This window comes from Pteropus alecto, unplaced genomic scaffold (genome assembly GCF_000325575.1).
Source record: "Pteropus alecto unplaced genomic scaffold, ASM32557v1 scaffold86, whole genome shotgun sequence".
NCBI classification, from domain to species: domain Eukaryota; kingdom Metazoa; phylum Chordata; class Mammalia; order Chiroptera; family Pteropodidae; genus Pteropus; species Pteropus alecto.
The window spans coordinates 10,772,447-10,780,580 of NW_006442109.1; the positions used below are offsets into that span (position 1 = coordinate 10,772,447).

General features: G+C 35.2%; 1 protein-coding gene across 1 annotated transcript in view; it reads right to left on the minus strand.

The window, feature by feature from the left end:
* Positions 1-7,857, minus strand: part of ZNF609 (zinc finger protein 609) — a 167,872-nt gene extending 160,015 nt beyond the window's left edge. The window contains exon 1 of the mRNA XM_006920268.3: positions 7,708-7,857. The gene's annotated coding sequence lies outside the window, so the exon portion shown is untranslated. The remainder of the gene's footprint in view (positions 1-7,707) is intronic.
* Between the last annotated feature and the right edge of the window lie 277 nt (positions 7,858-8,134).

Consider the following 8,134-nt stretch of genomic DNA (forward strand, 5'->3'; position numbering starts at 1 on the left):
ACATGTGCCATAGATCACATCACTCAAGAATGAACAAGGCCTCTCTTCAAGAAGGCTAAAAATGTGGGGGGGTTGGGGCGGGGCGGAGGGAGGGAGTCCTCATGTGAGGTCTCCGCTCCTGCCCAGGACACATAAGCAGCAACTGACCTTACTTATGTCCAAACATAATACGAACAGTACTTCTCTTTTCACCCAGATAGAACTTTGTATCTATCCGAGAGGGTTTCAAAGCGAGAGGATCTCTTTAATTGCCAACTACCCACAGATAATCTGGTCTGAGTAGCAAACTGTCCAATGCTGCTCTACTGTAAATTTATTTGTCATTCCCTCTCCTTATGGGTTTTGAATGAATCTTCTTAAAGGCTCTAATCTGAGCAAGTGACAGTTGTATATGAATGTGTATAATCTGCCTGGGACCATACAGGTCACACACATTTGGATGTGAGGGTTATCTGTCTATGTAGTCTCCTCCAAAAGCTGTATGGACAAAGAAAAAAAAAATGCAACACTCAATTCTTGAAAATAGCATGGTGTAGGAAAAAGAGCACAGAACTTAGAGATGTGATTTCAAGAGATGTGATTTCTGGACTCAAATTTCCACTGACCCTAGCCAGATCACTAGCCAAGTTGCTTCACTAAATATTAACTTTTTATTATAAAATGGAAGGAGAATTTATCATGGTTTGAAGCACATTATGAGTATACAAATCTGAAAAAATATAAGACAATTCAAATATATAAAGTGACCCAAACAGTCTCATAGTATTCTGGTATCTGAACTTAAAGAGGTCTGTTTCAGTTATACTCCGTATAGTGTGTCTGAAAAATAAAGAATGTTTTAAAAAATATTTAAAAAATTAAATTGTAGGTAGTACTGATATTCACTTGAGTTCTACAAAAGAAAATGGCAATCCTTTCTTCTTCCATAAACTCAGTCATCAGGGTTTTCTCTTTACGGTACTCCTACCTTCAGATGTGGCTCATAAAATCCTATATTCTAGGGTCTGACAAAAAGACTCCATCTTGCTTTAAAAACCCCTCGAGGCTTATGGTTTTAACATCTGGACTATCTCTTCACCAACTGTTCCAATCCATTAAGTTGTTGACCCCACTGACAGGATAGGCCTTCATATCTAAATTGTGTTAGGTTCATAGGGTTTGATGCCCCAGGGAACTGTCAATAAACCAATGGGATACAGCAGGTTGCTAGAATAAAACCATATCATATCAGCTTCCCTGAATTCCGGATGCTACCTCGAAATCACTTCATATTTAGCCAGCCTCAGTTAGTACAACATGTAAACCATCCTCAGTGATACTGAGCTTACCCAGCTGGAAGAAGAGGCATCTCCTTCTCCACCTGCCACACTTCATAGGAGGCTCACTAATCAACTCAATTTCCACCTAGGGCTCTAACAAGAAACAATCAACTTTCTTTTGGGTTGGTCTCTTTATTTATTACATTAATTACTGTAACAAAGGAACTGTGTCATCTCCTCAAGTGTAGCTCTCAGCTTATATCTCCAATGGGGATCAGATAAAGAACAGACTAACAGTGCCAATTTGAGAAGAGGGATCCAATTCAACAGGGCTCATCTGACCATGTGTCACCTAAGGACACAAGAGTAAACGTGTAGCATCTCTCAGTCCCTGAGTGTTTATATGCTGCATCTCATGAATAGTTTTATGGCCCTCAGAGGCTGCTATTCTCAGACAAAGATTATGAGGCCTGACCTGTTTCAATTCACATAAGCAACTGACACTTCCACCAGGACACTGCTATTCAATAATGCTCAAGTTTAGAGCTTTCGTGTTTGTCAATACTGCTCTGTGCCAGCATACATCTCACAATAGGCTAAACAACATATGAATATGTAAATAATTCAATCCCAACCCTATAGAGATTTATTCAGTAAAAGCAGTCCACAGAGAAAACCCTTACCAATGCCTATGTGTAAGTAGACCAAGAAGCAGAAGTCAGAGATCACCTAAACAATAAAGCAAGCTCCACCATTCCTCCATCCCCAGAGATAAAGTGAAAGAGGTGATGTCAAATTCTCAGGAAAAAAAAAAGTGAATAGTGGTGATAGCTAGGAATCAGATCTAAGAAATTGGCCTTCTACATAGAATTGTTGTGCCAAAGCTTTTCTGTATCTCAATCTCTAAAATGAAATAATATGGGTCAAATTCAAAGCCGTAAAGGGGGGAGGGGGGAGGATCTGAGTAGTTTTCAGGAAATATAGGAATTACATTCACTTTTTACATTCTAGACCTCACCTCCCTTCTAAATCTCTTCCACAAGAACTACTATTCTATAGTAACTCTAAAGAATAAAGAAAATTTTTCTATCAAAAGATATTATCTACATTGCTGTATTAGCCATAAAAAATGGTGGACTCCATATATACATCCTTAAGGATTCTAAGCCATGTCTACTTCTCCAGCTTTGTCTCATGGCCTTTACTTGAAAGGCATACCCTGTGCACATCCTACCTCTCAAAGTGTAGGATAATTTGATTAATATTTGTTTTCTCTGCAAGCACACTGCTCACCAACGTATCCTAAGAACGGTGTTTGGTTCACAGTATGCCCTCAAATATTTTGGTCAATAAGCGAGTGAATGAACACTGCTTTCCTCAATGGGCAGAATCATAACTGTGCCTAGGCTGCCATTTCCCCTCTCCATTCTTATTTAAGCTTGATTTGTCTCTAGTTATAAACTGTCTCAATTACCTGATGATCTTACTAGAATAGAGTGTGGATTCCTCTCTCTAGGATAAAGGATGCTGATTTATCAAGAGTCTAGGGGGAAGGTTAGAAAACAAAATAGTCTCCACATTTCTTAAAATGCCTAACTGCTCCTCAGTATTTTCTCAGCCTTCAGTCTCATCCATGCATAGTTACTTCCCAAAATAAGGCTAGTCCACAAATCAGGTATTCAGGACCTAAGCAACTCCAGAGAGCCCTCATGTATATACTTAAATGTATAAGTCAGACTATAAGACTTAAACCACCTAGTTGTCACATTTGAAACACAAAAGTCAGGAAAGTGGTCATGTCTGGGAGGGGCGTAGTGACTGTGAAGAAGCATGAGGGAACCTTGTGAGGTGCTGGAAATGTTTATACCTTGAACTGCATGGTGGTTATATGGCTGTATAAATATGGAAAAATTGAGCTGTACACTTATGTGCTTAATGCACTTTATCATATGCACATTATACTTCCAAAAATAAAATAAAATAATAAGTATCTATTAACAAAAGAACTACATTACTGGATCATGGTCTTGGTCCTAAAGTAGCATTTTATGTGATCATAGTACAAGGGAATCATGCCATGAATCTTCTCATGTTAGGATATTTAGAGGGATGGTAAGAAGGAAAAGAAAGAAAAGGGAAAAAAGGAAAAAAAGGAAAGGAAGAAACTAACTACTTACTTAAGTATTACACTATGTTTGACCATATTGTGAGATTTAAAATTTGTTGGATTGGCTAAAGGAATTAATTAGTAATAGAGACAATCACAGTAACCACTCCCCCTCCCCAGCCCAATGAGGTAAGTAATATTAAATCCTGGGAAAAAACAAAGTTGTACAAGAAAACACAGTAGTATACTAAGCGGAAATACAAAAAACAATAAGTAATAAATATTGATCTAACTAAAAATTGTGACATAACTATATTAGGAGGATTTGATAAGAAGGGGAGGGCAATAGGAGAGCATATTATTTATTATTTAGAAATCTAGTAGTAAATACAAGAAAAAGACTAAAAAGTTTAAAGCAGTTGCCCATTGGGAGTTAAATTTGGTGGTGTGAGAGAATAAATAGTGGACTGCTGATTTTCATGAAATGCCATTGTGCTATTAGGCTTTTAATATAAAGTTCATGAGAAGAGACAAACAAAAAAGTATTATGTATTAATTTGATAAATAAAACATTTAAAAATAATTTTATAAAAAGGATATACAGATATTTCTTGATTTACGATAGGGTTACATCCAGATAAACTCTTAAATTTAAAATATTGAAAAGTCAAAAATTCATTTAATATACCTAACCTACTGAACATCACAGTATGGTCTAGCCTACCTTAAATGGGCTCAGAACACCTACATTAGCCTATAGTTGGGCAAAATCATGTCACCACCGCTGCCCAGTATCACGTGAGGATTGTTCAGTATATCACCAGCCCAGGAAAAGATCAAATTTCAAAGTACAGTTTTTACTGAACGTTATCGCTTTTACACCATCACAAAGCTGAAAAATCATAGGTTGGAGCATTGTTAAGTTGGAGACTGTCTATACTCCTCAAAATATTCCTTGTTTCCCTTAAGTTATTATAAAATATATCAATTCAATAATTTTTAAAAACCTATGGAAAATGGGAGGAGAGGCAGCAAAAGTGAAGTAGGTGTGACTATAAAGGAACAACATGAGGGACCTTTGTGGTGATGGAACTGATTACCGTGGTGGTAATAAAACTGCATAGAACTAAATATACATACATAAATGGGTACAAGTAAAACTGAGGAAATCTGAACAAGACGGGTGTAGTGTATCAATGTCAATATCTGGTTGTGATATTGTACTACAGTTTTGCAAGATGTTATCACTGGAGGAAACTGGGTAAGGGTACAAGAAGGTCCCACTGTATTATTCTTACAACTGTATAATTTTATTTTGAGATAATGATAGATTTATTTAAATTGTAAATTTAATTAAAAAACACAATAACCTTCTTGACTTTATTTTTATTTTCTATAACCTCAAGGGTTAATACATTTTACTTATTTACTATAAAAAGAGCAATCCAATAATGAAGCTCAATTCATTTCTAACTTGAATGGGTGCTCTCTATCCAAAACAGGATCCTAAGAACAATAAGTCTGTATGTTCTTTTCTTCCATTGATAAGGTTTGATAATATTTCCTCTGTCTTTAAAAGCCAAAGATTTTTTTTTTTTACATGTCTTCATTAAAGCCTTCCATCTTCTTTGGTTATCAGCTTTGATATGTATTTCTTGGGGACCAAGAGAATACAGTTATCACAAACATAGACAAATCTTAGTTTTGCATAGAGGGGAGTTTATTTTTATCTTTTAGTTCTGATTCCCTTCCCAATGATGCCCAGCATTTCCCTAGCAGCAGACTGAGCAAATTTTTCTAGGAATAGCTTACCAAGACTCCTGTCTCCTTTGGGGGCTACATTTGTTAGAAGTTAATCATGCTAAGAAAGTGGTTTGGGCTTTATCTTTTTAAATGTAATACTTGTCCACACTGAAGCTCATCTTCTATTTTTCATCCCCCCCACACAAGATATTCCTTCCATCCGCCCACAACAGCAAAGATAGTCCTAAAGTATAATGTAAACAATGTGGGAACCTAACTACCTGAAAGAGCTTAATTAATGTCACAGGAAGACCTAAATATGTCAGTTACGTAAAACATTTATTAAAATGTCAAATAAGATAAGGGTCATTGCTTAAATTCTTCCACCTAGAAGAAGGGATCATCAAGATGGTTTTTGGAGGTAATGTCATGAGGAACCAGCACAGTAAAATGAAAAAAAAAAAAAAAAGGAGAAGGCAGAAAAGCTCAAATTTACTCTTTACCTTCCCCTAGATGTGTAACAATCTCGGGCAAGTCTCCGCACATATTTGAGCCTCAGTTACTTCGCTTGTAAAAAGGTGAGATAATTAATATATCATATACAGTGTGATACTTTCAGTAGAAACTGGAGCAATACCCTAACATCAAACTTATTAATACTCCTACAGCAAAAGAAATATTTACTGGAAATAAAACAAACAAAAACAGACTATAAATGGTTTCTTATTAGTTGAAGTCAGGTATGTGCCTACTTACAAAAAAACCTTTGTTTTCAAAGCTTCTGAATTTTAGAACTGCAGAGAAGTATGGACCTAGAGTTTACTGTCAGAGAATCAGTTTGCAAATGCACAACAAAACATTTTCTTTCACTCATGACTAAAGTTTTTAAATAGCCTTTAGCCTGATTTTAACAAAAGTCTTTTCAAACTAAACAATTTCCAAAGATTTATCTTATGTGACTTCTCCTTATGTAAAAAAAGTCCTTTTTTTCCATTGCCTTGGCCCCAATAACTTACATAAATGGCACCACATAATCTCAATCTTTAACTTCCATTTTACCTATTTTCCAATATAGTTTTTAGTCCCTCTACCTCCAAACCCTTCTTATTGACAGAATCATGTTTGAAATCTACACCAGTGCCTGAGTGTAGTGATCATGCCACTTCCAACTTGAAGTGATACACTTCCACTAAGAGTTTCAGTTTATCCTTGAATTCTAAATTCTTGAGTAGATAAATTTGATCTCAAGTTTACTGATTTGACCAAGAAAAGTCTAGGCAGCTAGAAGAAAAAATGTGTTGGAAATACTAAATAAATGTTAACATTCTGGGATAATTCTTGGGAGTTCTTTATATTTTTTTGTACTTTAAAAAAGATTAATTCATGTTCTAATCAGAGGAAAAAACAGTAAGCATCAATCATCATTTGACCTAGAAGTTTTAATCTGCTTTGCAGTGGGAAAAACAGAAGTGGAAATTCTCTAATGTTTTCATCCATGATCAAATAAATGGTCTCACCAATTTTCTAGCTGCCTTTCCATTTTTAACATGTCTTCTTAAAACAAAAACAAAAACAAAAAACTCTTACCACAAATTGGGCAAAGAGGCTTATCAAATTCATCTTTTTTTCCTTCCACCTAATTTCTGGGTGGCACTCAACCATCATCACTTCATGGGCTTCTTATGGCTTTGACTGAAAATGTTTCTCATCTTTTTTTAAAGATGGCCTTTTCCTCTCCACAGCCTCTATGACTATACCAAATAATCATGTTTTGTATAGTCCTTTTGATCCCTTGCTTTCTTTTAATGTGGACTTCTAATATGAGTTTTTAAGTCTTTAAACTTCCAGTGAGTTATTTACTTTTTGAAATGTTTCTTTCCACTTTTCTTAATGTACACACTTGATCACAGCTTGATTTCTTAAAACTGACTCTCCATATAAGACTTTGTTCTTCCTCTTCCTGAAGAATGCTGAGCTTAATCAAGATATGATTACTATTAAATAGTGCTGACCTACTGAAACTTTTATCAATTCTTGTTTTTTCCTCAAAGTAAAATCCAGGTTATTTCTTTGCTATGTAAATTCTAAAACCACCGACTGTAGGTAGTTTATCTTACTCAACACGTCTTCACATTTGCTCGCAATGAAGTATTTAACCAATCTTTGTATAAATTAATAAACTCCACATTATTATTATCTGGACTAATTTTGCAGCTTTTCCAATCTCCTTTAGCATTTCAACTCAGTCACATTATTTTGATTGGGAATGTGACATTTTTATTTAAGCAAAGATTTCAGTCCTTATAAAAATGTAATCACTTGCTGACTCTATCATTCCTGTGAAGTATATAGCCTAGTAGCACCACATTTCAATGATTAGTCTCCTTCCATCAAGTATCTGAGATGTAAATTTAATCATTATACCATTATTTTGCCTACCAGAAAAGAAGGGGAAAAACTATATAATGATGATACAAATGGCACTAATTATGTTTACATTGGTAACATTTATAAATAAGTATAATGCTTCAGATCACATAGGTAAAACATATTTTAGATTTGTTGTTAGAAGAAAAGATTTATTGTTATGTCACCTACCCCAATGTGATCTTGTTCAGACTGAATTTCTTTCTTATAGAAAAGCTCCTTTAGAAAAAGAATATTGCCAAACACTGCCCTGCACTTCCCTCTCCGTCAGACGGCGTGATGGAACTCATCTGAAATCCATACTGCCAGGATTTCTAGCTCTGCTAGGACTGGAAGGGCCAACTAAAACAAACCAGAGATATTACTAGTAAAAAAAAAAAAAAAAGTTTTCTCTAGCAAACTAAGCATTTTAAAGCATTTTTTTACTAATAAAACAATACAACTTGGTTAGTTAAAATGAGATCCTTTCGACCGCTAAAGAAAAAAAATAACGTACACTTGAATGAACAGCTGCTGGCTTTAAAGGTCACAATATCAGTAGTATGTTACTGTACTACTTAAGTATATGTAATGAGAATGTATGCCTTCAAGTCTGATA